The following is a 19269-nucleotide window of genomic DNA, read 5'->3' as shown; positions in this document are numbered from 1 at the left end:
TCTGAGAAATGCCATAGCTATGATTGAGAATTATTTTGAAATAAGGTTTAAACTTGCCAAAATCTCCAACCAGCTTCTATAAATTAATGACTCCTTTAGTAATCAATGACAAGACATGATTTCCCACTGAATTCCAACACTGAAAATCAATCTTCCATTTCCACCATCCCCACAACTTAGTATTCCAAATATTTATGACAGAGGCAAAATGCTTTATTGGAATACAACATGAACTTAATTGAGTACAGTCCTGTATAAACTGCAAAGGTATGTAATGCTATAATTAATGTAATTAGAGAGGAAAATTGATTATCATTATGAGTGTAATCAGAGACTTTTATATTATTATATTTACCACACTAATGGGCTTATTGTAATTTATAAAATGCAAGCTTATTTTAACAATAGCACTGGCCAAAAATAATAATATGGCAAAACAAACAATAAATGGAATATATCCCAGTGATTATAAAAGGCTTTAGGTAGCAACAAACTCATGTCATAGCACTGTCAATACATCGATTTCAACCATTTTCTTGATTAATTCTGATCACAATGGCTGGATCAATCAAGTGATGATCTTCATTGATCACTGAGGCAATATAATCTAAATTGTTATTTTTGTACATCATTTATTTTGTGTATATTTACAGAGCCATGCTCCCTGTGATCATTTGGATAAAGAAGGCTAGCAATAAATGTTTTTGCCATTAAAAATGTAATTTTACTTTATTAAGACAGATCAGTTCCCAAATAAGTATAACCGTATTCAAATATCTCAGAATAGTTCTGTTAAAAGGCAAGTCTGGCTGAAAAGAAAAAGAAATAATTAAAAAAGAAATTATACTTATGATTCTAATCAAGCATCATGGAGATAGAATCAAAGCCCTTTTCAAATTCAGACAAAGCCAATAGCAGATTTAAAAGTTTTCTGTATCTGGAAGCCAGGGAGTATATATACTGAAATGGACAATTAGAAAAGACAGCTCATAGATAGATGGACACTAACACAGTTCTGCAGACAAGAAAAACCTGACTGGTTTCAGACCATGGATGCTGAAAAAGAATGAATCACCAATTAGCCTACTCAATTTTTTTCATTAAAATGAAAACAACTAAAGACTAAAATAGCTTGAAGTATGCTATAAGTAGCTGAAACAAAATCATGTTGGAGAGGTCTCAAGGAAAACAAAACAAAACAAAACACACAAGAGTGAGGAGAAAGGAACAAGGAGGGGCAAGATGGTGGAAAAGTAGGAGACCCTTTCAACTGATCCCCTAAAGTGAGCTAAATATCTACCAGAACACTCTGAACACCCATGAAATCAGCCTGAGATGTAAGATTATACACTTCTGGATCTCTACAGGGGCAGAAGACATCAGTGGAGAGGTAAAGCAGAGTGGGAATGCTCAGACTGATATTAGAGGATAAAAAGAAGAGGATGGGAGCTACCAGAAATGACCCATTGGGAAGTAATACTCCAATGCAAAAGTACGCTATGATTGGGGACCAGCATTAACCTGGAGTCTGGTTGAAAGCACTCAAAAAGAGCAAAAGATCTTAAGGGGTAACTGGTGGAATCAGGCAGTCACAGGCATGGGCCTAATCCCACGGTCCCAGGACAGTCACCAGCAGCGACCACCAGTGCCAGAGAGAGTCTGACAAGGCTTCGAGTCCATGGTTCCTGAGTCCGTGTTTTTCTGTTGCTTGCATCACCACTTGCCTGGGTGCACTCCCACCTGCGTGTGAGAGAATCTGGTGTGGGCACCAGCCAGCCCTCTCTAGGTCCACCGCCTTCTGCACTCTGCACACCCTGCATGACCATGGAGTCTGTGTGCACCCAGCCCGTGCCTGAGACAACCCAGCACGAACTCAGGTTGGGGTCCCTTGGCCAGCAACCTTCTGTGACTTGCACCTCCACCAGGTCTGAGCTCACCCAGCATGGGCGTGGACCCAGGACAGCAGTTCTGGCAACAACAGTCATGTGGGTTTGGGCTTGCCTGGACCAATATTGCTTGTGGTTTTAGTGGCACGGGGTGCAGAGACAAGTGAGTGCCCTGGTGACCACTGAGATGGTGGCTGGGAGTGTACACCACCTCTGGGAAGTTATGGTGTTCAGCAGAGTATGCAGAGGAGGAGTCTGTGTTCTGGACCATCCAGAGGGGAACAGTCTGAGGCTTCTCTTTGAGGTGAAGGTCTGTGTACAGACAGTTTACTTCCCACTAAAACTCCAAAAAAAAAAAAAAAAAAACCAGCAAAAAGCCACCAAAGAACAAAAACCTCTAGAGAACAAAGGCCTGAAAAACTGTTTTCCAAAGAGCCCAGTACCTTGATAGGGGGCAGGTTGACTCAGCCCAGTCAAGACTGACTGAAAAACAACGTGACAGGAACCTCCCCCAGAAGGCAAGCCAAAAGAACAAGGGGACAAAGACCATAGAGTCCCTGTAAAACTGTAAAACCCCAACATCAGGGGAAACAATATGTTAAACTCCCTGTATTGCCCCAAAACCTGTATATTTCATAGATACAACTTTTCTTTCTTTCTCTTTTAAAAATTCATTCTCATGATTCTTCTTCTTTTAATTTTTTTAACCTACTTACCATTACAACTAGAGGTTTAATACAACATATTCCATAACAATTTTTAACTAGATATTTTCCATACATACACCTTGGATTATTTTTCTTTTTTTCTTTTTTTAAATACCCATATAGATACGAGCTTCAAGGTAATCCTTTTTTCCTATTCAATACTATCCCTATATATAACCAGTTTTAACTTCCCTGTATCTCTGGAAAGATGAGTCATTCAACAAACATAACAAGATACACCCAAGAAGAACTGAAATAATCTTCCTTGCTCACATCAAGGATTTATAACCACCCTCCCATCTTTTTCTTCTGTTAGTGTTTCTGTGTAATTTTTTATTTGTTCTGGTATTATATAAATCTTATTTTGGGGGTTCATTTTGGCTGAGTTTTTTTTTTCTTGTCTTTTACTTTGGTCTGTCTTTTTATTTGTTCCTTTTTGTTTATGTACCTTATAAATCTTATTTTTGGGACTCATTTTGGCTGGGTTTTCTCTTTTTTCAATTTTTGTCTCTCTTTTTTTCCTTTTTTCTTTCCTTTTTGTGCTGACTTCCAATTGCTCCAAAAATTTTCAGGGTGCACCTTGCCTGGATCGTGGTTGATATATTCAGCTATACATCCCATCAACCTCCTCTCAACAAAATGACTAGAAGGATGAAAATCCAACAGAGGAAAAATTCAGAGACTGTGTCCTCTGCCACAGAACTATTGGATATGGACATAAACCGTATGTCAGAAAGGGAATTCAGGGTAACAATTATCCAGGCAATGGCAAGGTTGGAGAAGACAATCCGTGGCAACATAGACTCTCTAAGGGGGCAAGTGAGGGCTGATCTGGCAGTATTAAAAAATGCTATCAATGATATACAATCTAATCTAAATATTCTAACAGCTAGGGTAACTGAGGCATAAAATCAAATTATTGATCTAGAAGACAAACTGAACGAAAAGAAGGATCAGGAGGAGGCCTGGAACAAATACCTTAGAAACCATGAAAACAGAATTAGGGAAATAAACGGCACCACAAACATTCCAACATCAGAATTATTGGGATCCCTCAGGGGGTGGAGAAAGAGAGAACACTAGAAGATATAGTTGAACAAATTCTGGAAGAAATTTCCCCAGTCTAGGGAATGGAACAAGAATTCGTGTCCTAGAGGCAGAAAGGACACCACCCCCCACCAAGATGAATGAATCTAGAAATACCTCCAGACACTTAATTGTGAAATTCACAAATCATAATTGTAGACAAGAGGTCCTGAGGGCAGCTAGGGGGAAGAGATTCCTTATGTACAGAGGAAGGTCAATCATAATAATGTCATACCTGCCCACAGAAAACTGGCAAGTCAGAAAGGGCTGGCAAGACATATTTAGGGCACTAAATGAGAAGAACAGGCAGCTTAGAATACTTTATTCAACAAGGCTGACATTCAAATTGGATGGAGAGATAAAGAGCTTCCAAGACTGGCAAGGTTTAAAAAAGTATATGACCACCAAGCCAGCATGATAAGAAATATTAAGGGAGGCTCTATAAAAGAAGAGTGATGTAGAACAGAAGAGTAACATAGAACAGAAATTTACAGAAACAATCTGTAAAAACAAGGACTTCACAGGCAATGTGATGTCAATAAATATGTATCTTTCAATAATCACTCTCAATGTGATAGGCCCAAATGCTCCCATAAAATGGCACAGGGATGCAGACTGGATAAAATGACAGGACCCGCTCATACCCTGTCTGCAAGAGACACATTTGGAACCTTAGGATACATCCAAACTGAAAGTGAAGGGATGGAGAACCATCTTTCATGCCAATAGGCCTCAAAAGAAAGCTGGGGTAATGATTCTCATATCAGATAAATTAGATTTTAAACTAAATACAGTAGTAAGAGATAAAGAAGGATGCTACATCATTCTTAAAGGGTCTATCCAAAAAGAAGATCTAACTATTGTAAATATTTAAGCTCCCAATATGGGAGCAGCAAACTACATAAGCCAACTGTTAATCAAAATAAATAGTCATATTGATAAGAATACATTAATAATAGGGGATCTTAACACATCACTCTTAGTAATAGATAGATCATCTAAACAGAAAATCAATAAAGAAACAAGAGCTTTAAATGAGACTTTGGACCAGATGGACCTCATAGATATATCTAGAACATTCTACCCTAAAACAACAGAATACTCATTTTTCCTGAGTGCACATGGAGCTGTCTCCAGAATAGACCACATACTGGGTCACTAATAGACCACATACTGGGTCACTGATACCAAAAGATTGAGGTTATTCCCTGCATATTCTCAGCCCACAATGCTTTGAAACTGGAACTCAACCACAAGAAAAAATTTGGAAGGAATTCAAACAATTGGAACCTAAAGACCACCCTGCTTAAGAATGTTTGGATCAGGGGTGCCTGTGTGACTCAGTGGGTTAAAGCCTCTGCCTTTGTCTCAGGTCATGATCCCAGGGTCCTGGGGTTGAGCCCTGCATTGGGCTGTCTGCTCAGCAGGGATCCTGCTTCCTCTTCTCTGTCTGCCTCTCTGCCTACTTATGATCGCTGTCTGTCAAATAAATAAATAAAATCTTAAAATAAAAATGTTTAACAAAAAAAGGATGTTTGGATCAACCAGGAAATCAAAGAAGAACTAAAGCAATTCACAGAAACCAATGAGAATGAAGACACATCAGTCTAAAACCTATGGGATATGGCGAAGGCAGTCCTAAGGGGGAAATACGTAGTCACCTAAGTCTCACTCAAAAAAATTGAAAACTCCAGAATACACCAGGTCTCCTTACACCTTAAAGAACTGGAAAATCAACAACAAATTAAGGCAACCCCATGCACAAGAAGGGAAATAATCAAGATTAGAACAGAGATCAATGAGTTAGACACTAGAGATACAGTGGAACACACCAATGAAACTCAAAGCGGGTTCTTTGAAAAAATTAACAAGATCAAAAAAACACTGGCCAAACTAATCCAAAAGAAAGAGAGAGGACCCAAATTAATAAAATTATTAATGAAAGGGGAGAGATCATGACTACCTCTAAGGAAATAGAAACAATCATCAGAAATTATTCTTAGCAGTTATATGCCAATAAGCTAAGCAACCTAGAAGAAATGGATGCATTCTCTTTTTTTTTTAAGATCTTTTTTTCAGCGTAACAGTATTCATTGTTTTTGCACCACACCTAGTGATCCATGCAATCCGTGCCCTCTCCAATACCCACCACCTGGTTCCCCCAACCTCCCACCCCCTCCCCTTCAAAACCCTCAGATTGTTTTTCAGAGTCCATAGTCTCTCATGGTTCATCTCCCCTTCCAATTTCCCATTCTTGGAAACCTACAAACTTCCAAGACTGAATCAGGAAGAAATTAACAACCTGAATAGACCAATATCTTGTAACGAGATTGGAGCAATGATCAAAAATCTCGAAAACACAAGAGCCCAGGACCTGATGGGTTCCATAGAGAATTCTACCAAACATTCAAAGAAGAAATAATACCTACTCTCTTGCAGCTGTTTCAAAAAATGGAAACAGGAGAAAAACTTCCATACTCTTTTTATGAAGGCAGCATTACCCTGATCCCCAAACTAGGCAAAAACCTCATAAAAAGAAAGAAAGAAAGAAAGAAATATGTGAAAAATATAACATATGCAAACATAAAATAGAAATTTGTAAGCCTTACAGAAAGAAATTTTAGCATACTTTTGGTATTCAAGAAAACACATACATTTATTGTAAACCCAGTATTATTCTCTTGTCTATAATGCAAATTGCAAAGCTTTTGTTAACCTTGTAATTAGTAAGCTTAAATCCATACCGGTGTTGCTAAATAGGAAATTGAGGACCAGCTAACAAGCTATGATATGACTTAAGTTAATTACCCAGTTTAAAATTTTCTACTGTGCATTAATAAAGTCATGAAGATGGGGAAAAAAAGGAGAATTTCAAGTCCAATATCTTTGATGAGTATGGATGCCAAGATTCTCAACAAGATTCTAGCTAATAGGATCCAACAGTACATTAAAAAGGTTATCCACCATGACCAGGTAGGATTTATCTCTGGGATGCAAGCATGGTTCAACATTCGCAAATCAATCAATGTGATATAACAAATAAGAGAGGAAAGAAGAACCACATGGTCCTCTCAATTGATGCAGTAAAGGCATTTAACAAAATACAGCATCCGTTCTTCTCAAAAATATCTCTTCTCTTCTCAGAGTATAGGGATAGTGGGAACACTCTTCAACTTCATAAAATCTATGAAAAGCCCACTTTTCTCAGTGCAGAAAATATATATAATTCTCAGTGCAGAAAAGCTGACCACCTTCCCTTTGAGATAAGGAACACACGACAAGGATGCCCACTCTCACCACTATTGTTCAGCATAGTACTAGAAGTCTTAGCAACAGCAATCAGACAACAAAAAGAAATAAAAGGTATTCAAATTGGCAAAGAATAAATCAAACTCTCTAGCTTTGCAGATAGTATGATACTATATATGGGAAACCCAAAAGACTCCATCCCCAATCTGCTAGAACTCACACAGCAATTCAGTAATGTAGCAGGATACAAAATCAATGCACAAAAATCAGTTGCTTTCTTATACACTAAGAATGAAAATATAGGAAGAGAAATTAGAGAATTGATTCATTTTACTATAGCACCGAGAACCATAAGATACCTGGCAATAAATCTAACCAAAGAGGTAAAGGATCTGTAATTGAGAAACTACAGAACACTGATGAAAGAAATTGAACAAAACACAAAAAGATGGAAAAGTATTCCATGCTCATGGATTGGAAGAATAAACATTGTGAAAATGTCTCTATTGCTGAGAGCAATCTATACTTTCAATGCCATCCTGATCAAAATTCCACTGGCATTTTTCAAAGTTGTGGAACAAACAATCCTAAAATTTGTATGGAACCAGAAAAGACCCTGAATTGCTAAGGAAATGTTGAAAAAGAAAATAAAAACTCGGTACATCACGTTGCCTGATTTCAAGCTTTACTACAATCCTGTGATGACCAAGGCAGCATGGTACTGGCACAAAAAGAGACAAATAGAACAGCGAAACAGAGTAGAGAGTCCAGATATGGACCCACAACTCTATGGTCAACTAATCTTTGGCAAAGCAGGAATAAATATACAGTGAAAAAAAGAGCCTCTTCAATAAATGATGCTGGGAAAATTGGACAGCTATGTATAGAAGAATGAAACTCGAGCATTCTCTTACACCATACACAAAGATAAACTCAAAATGGATAAAAGACCTCAACATGAGGCAGCAATCTATCAATTTCCTAGAGGAGAACATGGGCAGTAACCTCTTCAACATCAGTCACAGAAACTTCTTTCAAGACATGTCTCCAAAGACAAAGGAAACAAAAGTGAAAATAAACTTTTGGGACTTCATCAAGATCAAAAGCTTCTGCACAGCAAAGGAAACAGTCAACAAAGCAAAGAGGCCACCCACGGAATGGGAGAAGATATTTGCAAATGACACTATAGACAAAGGGCTGACATCAAAGATCTATAAGGAACTCAAACTCAACACCCAAAATACATTGTATTAGTTTTAAAAACAGAGGTTAACAACTATTTTTGTCTAAATTGTGTTAAATAAAAACTTGGCATTACTGTATAGCTCTAAGCTATTTTATGTGATGAAATTGAAGAACTGACATAAATATTACCTTCCTTAGATAAACTTATCTTTTCAGAGAACACAGGTTAAACTTTGAGGTCTTATCACCAAGAAAACATAAATTTGAAATATAAACAGCTTCTTCTGCCCAAGACAGAAGTAGGCCAAAGCAGTATCTCCCCATCGTCCACCTTCTTTTGGCTATGCAATTACAAAAGTTAAATTGCTTAATCAGAAAACAGACTAGCTTGTAGCTTGCTCTTTTATATGTTTTCATGTAAATTAGCCCCTTTTGAGCAATCTTTAATGCAGCACAGTCAACAAACATTTCAACACCATAGTTATTGAAATCAGATTTCCACAATGCACACAATGCTAAATTTCTGGTACTGAAGAATTTTAATGTTGAAAAAAAATCAAGAAATATCCCTAACAGATATCTAAGTCTCAAAGTAAATGTCAGTTACAGAAAATTTATGGCAAGAAAGAAAAACATTGGTTTGGGAATCTGAAGATCAGATTTCAAGTTTCATCTTTCCTGGCAACACATTTAGGAAATCAGGATTTTCCAACAATTAAATTCTTCAATTCTATGAAAAAGTAAATTTCATTTACTCTAAAACTGTTCTTATAGGTAAACATTCCAAGACTTCAGCAAATGAATGTCCTAAGTCTAGTTAGCAATACTATTAGGAATAAGAGTCAGGACCCCTTCTGTTTGTTCACAGTTTCAATAGGTATTTATGAGCATTTCTGATGAACTATGCACTGTAGTACATATTTTCACATATGTTTTCTCTTATGGGTTCCTTTTACAAATCAAGTAACCTTTGTGGATGTATTAGTTTTATAGGGCTGCCATAACAACATAACAGACTAGGTGTTTAAGTAATAGAAATTTATTTCCTTACATTTCTGGAGGCTGGGAGTCCTGTCAATGTTCAAGTGGTCTTGGTTTCATTCTGAGGTCTTTCTCATTGGCCTGTAAATGACCACTTTTTTTCCTGTGTCCTCACATTGTCATTTATCTGTCTGTAGCCTGATCTCCTTTTCTTATAAAGATACCAGTCATGTTGTATTAGGACCCATCCATATGACATCATTTTACCTTAATTACCTCATTAAAAGCCCTTACTCCAAATATAGTCACATTCTGAGGCATTGGGGATTAAGGTTTCAACATATGAATATTGGAGGTGAATACTATTCATCCCATAACAATGGCTTTTTATACATTTATTCTAGAATAACATGTTGCAGTTTAACCTGTAAAAGCCTACTTGTTGTGTCTCCTCCCATTTTAATAACTGGTTACATCTTCAAGCCAGCCCTGCTCCAAACCAAATGTACCTGTTTCTTTCATTGTTTTCTTTTGTTAAATAGCTTTCCTATGTTTTTTTTTTCTTTTTCTTCTAACTTTCCTCAGTTGTAATCAAAGCTACTCACTATTATATAGAATGTTAAGCTCTTTAATCTTTCCTATAATCTCATACTTTTGATAACGAGTAGGAAAGGCAAGTTTTAGTAAATCCATTTCCCAATATAAAAACTGAGGTTTAGAGAAGTTGAGTAACTTTCTACAAGTCATACAGCAAATAATGAAAGATCAGTGGTTTAAACTCATATCTGACTCCAGAATCTATTCTTTTATTTCTGGTACCCTACCACTTCTTAAATTTTCCTACTACCTGCTCATGCCTTAGGCCTGGCAGGAGTTTTCAATGGCTTAATAAGCATTGTGGAGCCATGCTGGAAGAAAACACAGTAATGAAGTTTGAGGGTTGTTTTGTTTTGTTTTGTCTTAATCAGGTGTCTCCCACTTTCTGTTTTCACAAATCTAATTAATTTATTGAGAAAGTGAATTACATTAAATGAAAATTAGACTTAAGGTGGATAAATAACCTAAAGTTCTCAAATATTTTAAACACCTTAAAAATTGGTCCTATTATAAGTTAAATATATTATTCAAACTTTCTACTTACCTACATATGCCCACATCATATGAATGCAGTATTAGGACCTTGCCAAAGGAGCACAGAGAATGACAGAAAACCTCTACTTAAGGTGAAAACCTTAATGTAAATTATATTAGTGCTTTTGAAAGCAACAGATGTTCTGAGTATAAACCCAAGGACAGTGCAGTAGATAGCAATTCTTCCAAGACTTCATTCCTTCTTTCAATAAATACTTATTGAAAACCCACACAGCACCTGGCCCTGTGGTAGGTACCAGAGATAGAACTATGAACAAGACAGTGAGTCTCTGCCTTCCTAAAATTTAGTCTAATATGGGAGAAAGACATTAAATGATTCTCACAAACAGCAAAATAGTTACCACTTTATGTCTATGAGGGAAAATAAAATAATAACAATCTTGGACAACAGATAAATGGGAAATTTATTCTGAAAAGTCAAGGAAGGCTTCCCTTAAAAAATGGCATTTAAGTTGAAAAAAAAAGTAGAAGATGTTAGCCAGATAAAGAAGGACAGGGTGCTGCAGATAGAGATAACAGCATTTACAAAGTTCCTAAGGGGTGAGGAAGCTCAGTGCACTGGAGACACAGAAGGATGGTCAAAGAGACTCTAATAAGAGTGGTATGGGTCAGATATACAGGACTTTGGAGGTGAGGAAGAGGAATCAGAAATGAATTTGTAACCTAGATTAGTTTAGGAGAAAATGCTATCCTGATGTTTTCATAATTAAATACATAGATAATTCAGTTTATATTATTATAAAAATAAAAAAGGATCTCTGCATCATTACCTTGGTAATGCAGCTTCTTAAATCAGTGAGAGGAAGGTTTTGTTGGCTTCACTAAATATCATTTTGTGAATTATCCAGAAGAGTAAAAAATGGATAGTAATAAGGATAGTAACAATCACAATGAAACTTTGCAATCATAATGGAAGCCCCAACGCAAAGCTGAGAAATTTGCTAAAAGAGAATTCAGTTTCCCTCACCACAAATGCTAACACATACACAAAATGGTAACTTTGTGAGGAGATGAATATGTTTACTGTAGTAATCACTTCACAATGTATATTTATAAAATATCAAAACATCATGATTTACACATTAAATATATATAGGTAGGGAAAAAAGTCTGAAAAAAGCAAAATGGCTCTCTGGAACTTAAGCAGCATGGCTAAAGAAGTTGGCTAATTTTAAAAGTAATACTAGTGAACTCACAAAGTCCCAGGGACTTCCTTAGAATTATATCAAGTCTTGAAAATTCTGGCTTTCCTTCACTTCTATTCTCCTATTTCCTTCAGTCATTTCTTAAGTGTCTAGTCTAACAAAGATGAGTAAATAGAAGTCAATATTAAATGAAAGCTTATAAGATTTCAGATTGAAGTACAAAGAGAAAGGCAAAAAAATATATTTGCTATTTCCTCTAAAAAGCAAAAACCTATGCATATAGAAGAGGCATTGTTCATTATCTGTACTCATTCCTTGCTGTGAAAAAATCTACAAAAACACTGATATAGATACAAGAGATTTTGATATTTATGTGAAATTACAAACATTGTATATGAAAAATAAGGCAAACAAAATGTGTGAATTCCAACCTTAACTTCTATAACACTAATATCACTAGCTAACATTTGTTGAGTATTTGCTATATGCGAGGCACTATTCTAAGGCTATCATATCTATTTTCTTATTCAATCCTTACATTTTATAAATGAATACCTGAGTCACAGAACACTTAAATAACTTTCCCTCAGTTAATATTTGGTGGAATAGGCCTCCAAAATACATTTTGAACTAGCCTGAGTGAGAAATAACACATTAAAATTTGTACTTGTTTTATAGTCCAACTAAGTAGTTTCTATGCATTATCTTATGTCTTTTCTATAGAAACATTCTAACATTGGTATTATCATCCCCATTTTTTTAGATGAAGACACAGATTCAGAGACAAATAGTATATGATAAAGCTGGGATTTGAATCAAATCTACTTATATACAATATGGCACCAGACATTACACATGTTCACTAATAATGATGCATTATTTAGGTCATGCTTTTTCCACATAACAAAGGTGATAAACTATCAATACAATAAAGAGAATAATCCACTAATTCAAAAATTATCTACATTTCATGTTCATTGCAGTGTTATTTACAATAGCCAAGACATAGAAACAACCTAAATGTCTATCAATGGATGAATGGGAAAAAAAAAGTTGAATGTTTATACAACATAATATTTTTTAGCCATAAAAAGGAAAAAAAAATTCCTAGGCCCCATCAAGAAAGGAGGAAGCTGAGATGATGGTGCAATAGGCAGACCTTAGGCTCATCTTGTCCTTTGAACACAGTTGGTAACTATCAAATCATTCTGAATACCCAAGAAAATGACCTAGGGACTGACAGAACAAACTCCACAACTAGAGGGAGAGAAGAGGCCACATTAAGGAAGGTAGAAAGTACATGTTTAAGGAGTTAATACCTATTCTTCTCAAAATATTCCAAAAATTTGAAATGGTCCTGTTATTTGGAAACCTTCCAAATTCATTCCATGAGGCCAGCATTACCCTGAGACCAAAACCATATACAGACTCCGCTATAGGCCCATATCCCTGATGAAGGTGAATGCAAATATTATCATTAAAATACTAGCAAATCAAATCCAGCAATACATTAAAAGAATCACTAATCATGATCAAATGGGATTTATTCCTGGGCTATAAGAATGGTTCAATAATCACAGATCAATCAACATGATACACCACACTAATAAAAGAAAGGGTAAGAACCATGTGATCCTCTCAATAGACGCAGAAAAAGCAACTGAATTACAACATCCATTCATGATAAAAACTCTCAACAAAGTAGAGATAGAGGGAATAAACCTCAACATAAAAAAGACTATACACAAAACCCCACAGATAATATCATCCCCAATGGGGAAAAACTGAGAGGTTTTCCTATATAGTCAGGATCAAGACAGGGATGTCCACTCTTACCACTGTTATTTAACACAGTGCTGGAAGTCTACCACAACAGACAGAACAAAGTAAGGAAAGGCATCCAAATTGGCAATGAGAAAGTCAAACTTTCACTATTTGCAAATGACACAACACTCTATATAGAAAACCTAAAAGAATCCACCAAAAATTTATTAGACTAATATACAAATCCAGTTAAGTCACAGGAGAGAAAATCAATGTATAGAAATTGATTGCACTTCAATATACCAATAATGAGGCAGCAGAAAGAGAAATCAAGGAATTGATCCCATTTGCAATTACAACAAAAATATAAGATACCTAGGAATAAACCTAAACAAAGAGGTAAACTATGTATACTCTGAAGACTATAAAATACTTATGAAAGAAATTTAAAATTACACAAAGAGCAGGGAAGCAAAATGGCAAAGGAGTAGGAGAATAAAATATTGTCAGGTCCCAGGAGTTCAGCTAGATAGTTATCAAACCATTCTGAACACCTACAAACTCAACAGGAGATAAAAGAGAAGAAGAGCAGCAATTATAGGAACAGAAAATAGACTACTTTCCAGAAGGTAGGATGTGCAGAGATGTGAATCCGAAGCAATGGGAAGATAGACTGCAGCAGGGAGGTCCTGCTCCTGGCAAGTGAGAGAGCAGTGGAGTACAAAATTGGAACTTTTAGAAGTCTGTTCCACTGATGGGCATCGCTCCAGAGTCTAAGCAGGGAGTGGAGCTCTCGCTGAGACAGTGTGGTCTCAGGACCTTCGGGGTCACACAGAAAGACTGGGGCTAAGTGTAGCAGAGCTCCCAGGTATTGGAGCAGGAAAGCTGACTACAGAGACAGAGGCAAGGCATGTGCTCTCAGCTTGGGGTTACCTTAAACCATGATCTGAGGCACATTTGGGCCACTGCTCTTTGAGCAGGGATCCACAAGTGGCAAATCTGGAGACACCACCACCTTCCTCCTCTGGGAGGAGCAGCACGGGAACGTGTGGCAGTTATCTGCAGGGTTTGGAGACTCCAAATGGGGCAGTGCTCCAGAGATAGAAATGCTGGGTCACAGGCTGGGTGTACTTGGAGTGGGGTCAGAGACAAGGGAGACAGGAAGGATTGACTCTTTTTCTCTGAGGGCACACTGAGGAGGGGGGTCTTGTGTTCTCAGCTCCTACAAGCCAGAGATTTGGAGGCCACCATTCTCATTCTCAACCTCCAAATCTATACAGAAGTGTTCAGGGAAAAAAAGCTACTGAAAGTGAACTGGAGCAGATTACTTGGGCTGTCGCCTGGCAAGGGCAGTGCAATTCCATCTTGGTCAAAGATATTTGAGAATCACTGCAAGATGCCCCTCCCCCAGAAGATCAACAAGACCATCCAGCCAAGATCAAGTTCACCGAACAATGAGAACAACAGAACTCCAAAGCTAAGGGAAAGCAACACATATAATTTGTGACTTTTTCCCCATGATTTTTAGTCTTTCAAAGTTAATTTTTTTAATTTTATTTTTTTCTTATTCTACTTTTTAAAAACTTTTTCTTTCCTGTTTTAATATTTTTAACTACTTTATCTTATCACTACATTTAAAAAAATCTTTTAAAATATTCATTGTTATCATCATATTTTATTTTCTCATTGTATTTAATCTTATTTTTTGTGTACATATAAGGTTTTTTCCTTAAAATTTTGGGATAAAATTTTTTCTAATAGATCAAAATATACCCTAAATCTATCACATTGTTTTGCCCTAGTCTCCAGCCTTATCACATTCTCTTCTCTTCTTTTTTCTTTTCTTTTTCCAACTAACTATTCTTATCAATTCTTTTTTTAGAATATTTTTAAAATTTTCACCTTTACAGTTATATTCCATCCCTTCATCATATTTACATATATATTTTTTTCTTTCTTTCTTTAAAATTTTGTGAGGTAGTTTCTTCTAAGAGACCAGAATATATCCAAAATCAAGTGGTAGTTCTGTTCTATTCACTAGTCTAATATCTATATTTTTATATTTTTTAAAAAATTTTCCCCCTTTCTTCTCCCCTGGTTTCGGGCCTCTTCTAATTTGTTTAGTGTGTATTTTTCCTTTGCCACCCTGTTAGTATTTTGTTCTCTCATTCATCTATTCTTATCTGGAAAAATGACAGGGCAGAAAAACTCAGCACAAAAAGTGAACAAGAAGCAGTATTGATAGCTAGGGACCTAATCAATATGGAAATTAGTAATATGTCAGAACTAGATTTTAGAATGATGACTATCAAGGTGCTAGCTGGGATTCAAAAAAGCATGGAAGATATTAAAGAACCCCTTTCTGGACAAATAAAATCCCTTTCTGGAGAAATAAATAACTAAAATCTAACCAAGTTGAAATTTAAAAAAGCTATTATATGGTGTAATAAAAAATGGAGGCTCTTACTGCTAGCCTAAATGAGGCAGAAGAGAGAATTAGTAATATAGAAGACCAAATGACAGAGAAAAAAGAAACTGAGAAAAGAGAGACAAACAAGGCTAGACCACTAGGGGAGAATCCGAGAGATAAGTGATGCCATAAGATGAAACAATATTGGAATAATTGGGATCCCAGAAGAAGAAAGAGAGAGGAGGCAGAAGGTATATTGGAGCAAATTATAGTACAGTATTTCCATAATATGGCAAAGGGAACAAGCATCAAAATCCAGAAGGCACAGAGAATACCCCTCAAAATCAACAAAAACAGGTCCACACCCAGTAATCTAATAGTGAAATGTACAATTCTCAGAAACAAAGTAAGCTCAGGACAAGAGGTCTGTAACCTACAATTGTGGAAATATTGCATTGGCAGCAGACATATCTACAGGGACCTCATAGGCCAGAAAGGACTGGCATCATATATTCAGAGCACTAAACAAGAAAAATACGCAGCAAAGAATACTATATCAAGCTAGGTTGTCATTGAAAATAGAGGGAGAGATAAAAGCTTCCAGGACAAATAAAAACTAAAAGAATTTGCAAACACCAAACCAGCCCTACAGAAAATATTGAAAGGGTTCCTCTAAACAAAGAGAAAGTCTAAATGTAATAGACCAGAAAGGAACAGAGACAATATACAGTAACAGTCACCTTACAGGCAACACAATGGCACTAAATTCATATTTTACAATAGTTACCCTGAATATAAATGGGATAAATGCCCCAATCAAAAGACACAGGGCATCAGAATGGATTAAAAAAAAAAAAAGACCATTGATATGCTGTCTACAAGAAACTCATTTTAAACCCGAAATCACCTCCAGATTTAGAGGGGGTGGAAAACAATTTGCTATGTTAATAGACCTCAGAAGAAAGCTGGGGTGGTAATCTTTATATAAGACAAATTAAATTTTGAGCTAAAGATCATCATAAGAGATGAGGAAGGGCATATATCATACTTAAAGGGTCTGTCCAACAAGAAGATCTAACAATTTTAAATATCTATGCCCCTTACATGGGAGCAGCCAATTATATAAACTAATTAATAACTAAATCAAAGAAACACATCAACAATGATACAATAATAGTAAGGGACTTTAACACCCTCCTCACTGAAATGCATAGATCATTAGAGCAAAAGATCAACAAGGAAGTAAAGGCTTTAAAAGACACAATGGGCCAGATGGACATCATAGATGTATTCAGAACATTCCTTCCCAAAGTAATAGAATACACATTCTTCTCTAGTACACATGGAACATTCTCCAGAATAGATCACATCCTGGGTCACAAATGAAGTTTCCAACCAGTACCAAAAGATTGGGATCACTCCCTGCATATTTTCAGACCATAATGTTCTGAAACTAGAACTGAATCACAAGAGGAAAACTGGAAAGAACTCAAATACATGGAGGTTAAGAGACTCCTACTAAAGAATGAGTGGGTCAACCAGGAAATTGAAGAAGAATTAAAAATTTATTGAAGACAGATGAAAATGAAAAAATAACTGTTCAAAATCTTTGGACACAGCAAAGGCGGTCCTGAGAGGAAAGTATATAGCAATACAGGCCTTTCTCAAGAAACAAGAAAGGTCTCAAGTACACAACTTAAACCTACACCTAAAGGAGCTGAGGAAATAACAGGATAAAGCCTAAACCCTGCAGGAGAAGAGAAATAATAAAGATCAGAGCAGAAATCAATGAAAGAGAAACGAAAAGAATAGTAGAACAAATCAATGAAATTAGGAGTTGGTTCTCTGAAATAATTAATAAGATTAATAAACCCATGGCCAGACGTATCAAAAAGAAGAGAAAGGACCCAAATTAATAAAAACATGAATGAAAGTGGAGAGATCACAACATTACTAGAGACATATAAACTAGCAAAACTGAACCAGGAACAAATGGAAAACCTGAGCAGACCCATAACCAGTAAGAAGATTGAGACAGTCATCAAAAATCTCCAAACAAACAAGAGACCAGGGCCAGACAGCTTCCCAGGGGAATTTTAACAAAGATATAAAGAAGAATACCTAGTATCCCGAATCTGTTCCAAAAAGTAGAAGTGAAAGGAAAACTTCCAAACTTATTTTATGAGGCCAGCATTACCTTGATCCCAAAACCAGACAAAGACCCCATCAAAAGGAGAATAACTGACCAATATTTTTTATGAACACAGATGCAAAAATTCTCACCCAAATACTAGCCAATAGGATCCCACAATACTTTAAAAGGATTATTCAGCACAACCAAGTGAGATCTTTTCCTGGGCTGCAGGTTGGGTTCAACATCCACTAATAATAAAAGAAAGAACAAGAACCATATGATACTCTCAATAGATGCTGAAAATGCATTTGACAAAGCACATCATCCTTTCTTGATCAAAATGCTTCAAAGTGTAGGGATAGAGGGTAATTACCTCAATATCATCAAAGACATCTAGGAAAAACCCATGTGAATATCATTCTCAATGGAGAAAAACAGAGAACTTTTCCCCTAAGGTCAGGAACACCACAGGGATATCCAGTATCACCACTGTTATTCAACATAGTACTAGAAGTCCTAGCCTCCCCAATCAGACAACAAAAAGAAATAAAGGCATCTGAATCATCAAAGAAGAAGCTAAACTCTCACTCTTTGCAGATATGATACCTTATGTGGAAAACCCAAAAGACTCCATTCCAAAACTGCTAGAACTCATACAGGAATCCAGAAAAGTGTCAGGATATAAAATCAATGCACAGAAATCCATTGCATTTCTATACATCAACAGCAAGACAGAAGAAAGAGAAATTAAGGAGTTGATCCCATTTATAATTGCATCCAAAAGCATAAGATACCTAGGAATAAACCTAATCAAAGAGGCAAAGAGTCTGTGCTCAGAAAACTATGAAATACTCATGAAACAAATTGAGGAAGATACAAAGAAATGGAAAAATGTTCCATTCTCATGGATTAGAAGAATAAATATACTGAAAATGTCTTTGCTACTTAGAGCAATCTACACATTTAACACAATCCCTATCAAAATGTAATCAATTTTTTTCAAATAAATGGAATAAAAAATCATAAGATATATATGGAACTAGAAAAGACCCTGAATAGCCAGTGCAATGTTGAAAAAGAAAGCCAATGTTGGTGGCATCACAATTCCAGACTTCAAGCTCTACTACAAAGCTGTAATCATCAAGACAGTATGGTACTGGCACAAAAACAGACACACAGATCAATGGAACAGAATAGAGACTCCAGAAATAGACCCTCAACTCCATAGCCAACTAATCTTCGACAAAGCAGGAAAGAATGTCCAATGGAAAAAAGACAGTCTCTTCTACAAATGGTGTTGGGAAAATAGAACAGCCACATGCAGAAGAATGAAATTGGACAATTTCCTTGCACCACATACAAAAATAGACTTGAAATGTATGAAAGACCTCAATGTGAGACAGAAATCCATCAAAATCCTTGAGGAGAACATAGGCAGCAACCTCTTCATCCTCAGCTGTAGCAGCTTCTTCTTAAAGACATCAACAATGACAAGGGTAGCAAGAACAAAAAATGAATGATTGGGAATTCATCAAGATCAAAAGCTTTTGTACATCAAAGGAAACAGTTA

This window comes from Lontra canadensis, unplaced genomic scaffold, assembly GCF_010015895.1.
Source record: "Lontra canadensis isolate GAN:19392208 unplaced genomic scaffold, GSC_riverotter_1.0 scaffold77, whole genome shotgun sequence".
NCBI lineage: Eukaryota > Metazoa > Chordata > Mammalia > Carnivora > Mustelidae > Lontra > Lontra canadensis.
This window is presented reverse-complemented; position numbering follows the sequence as displayed.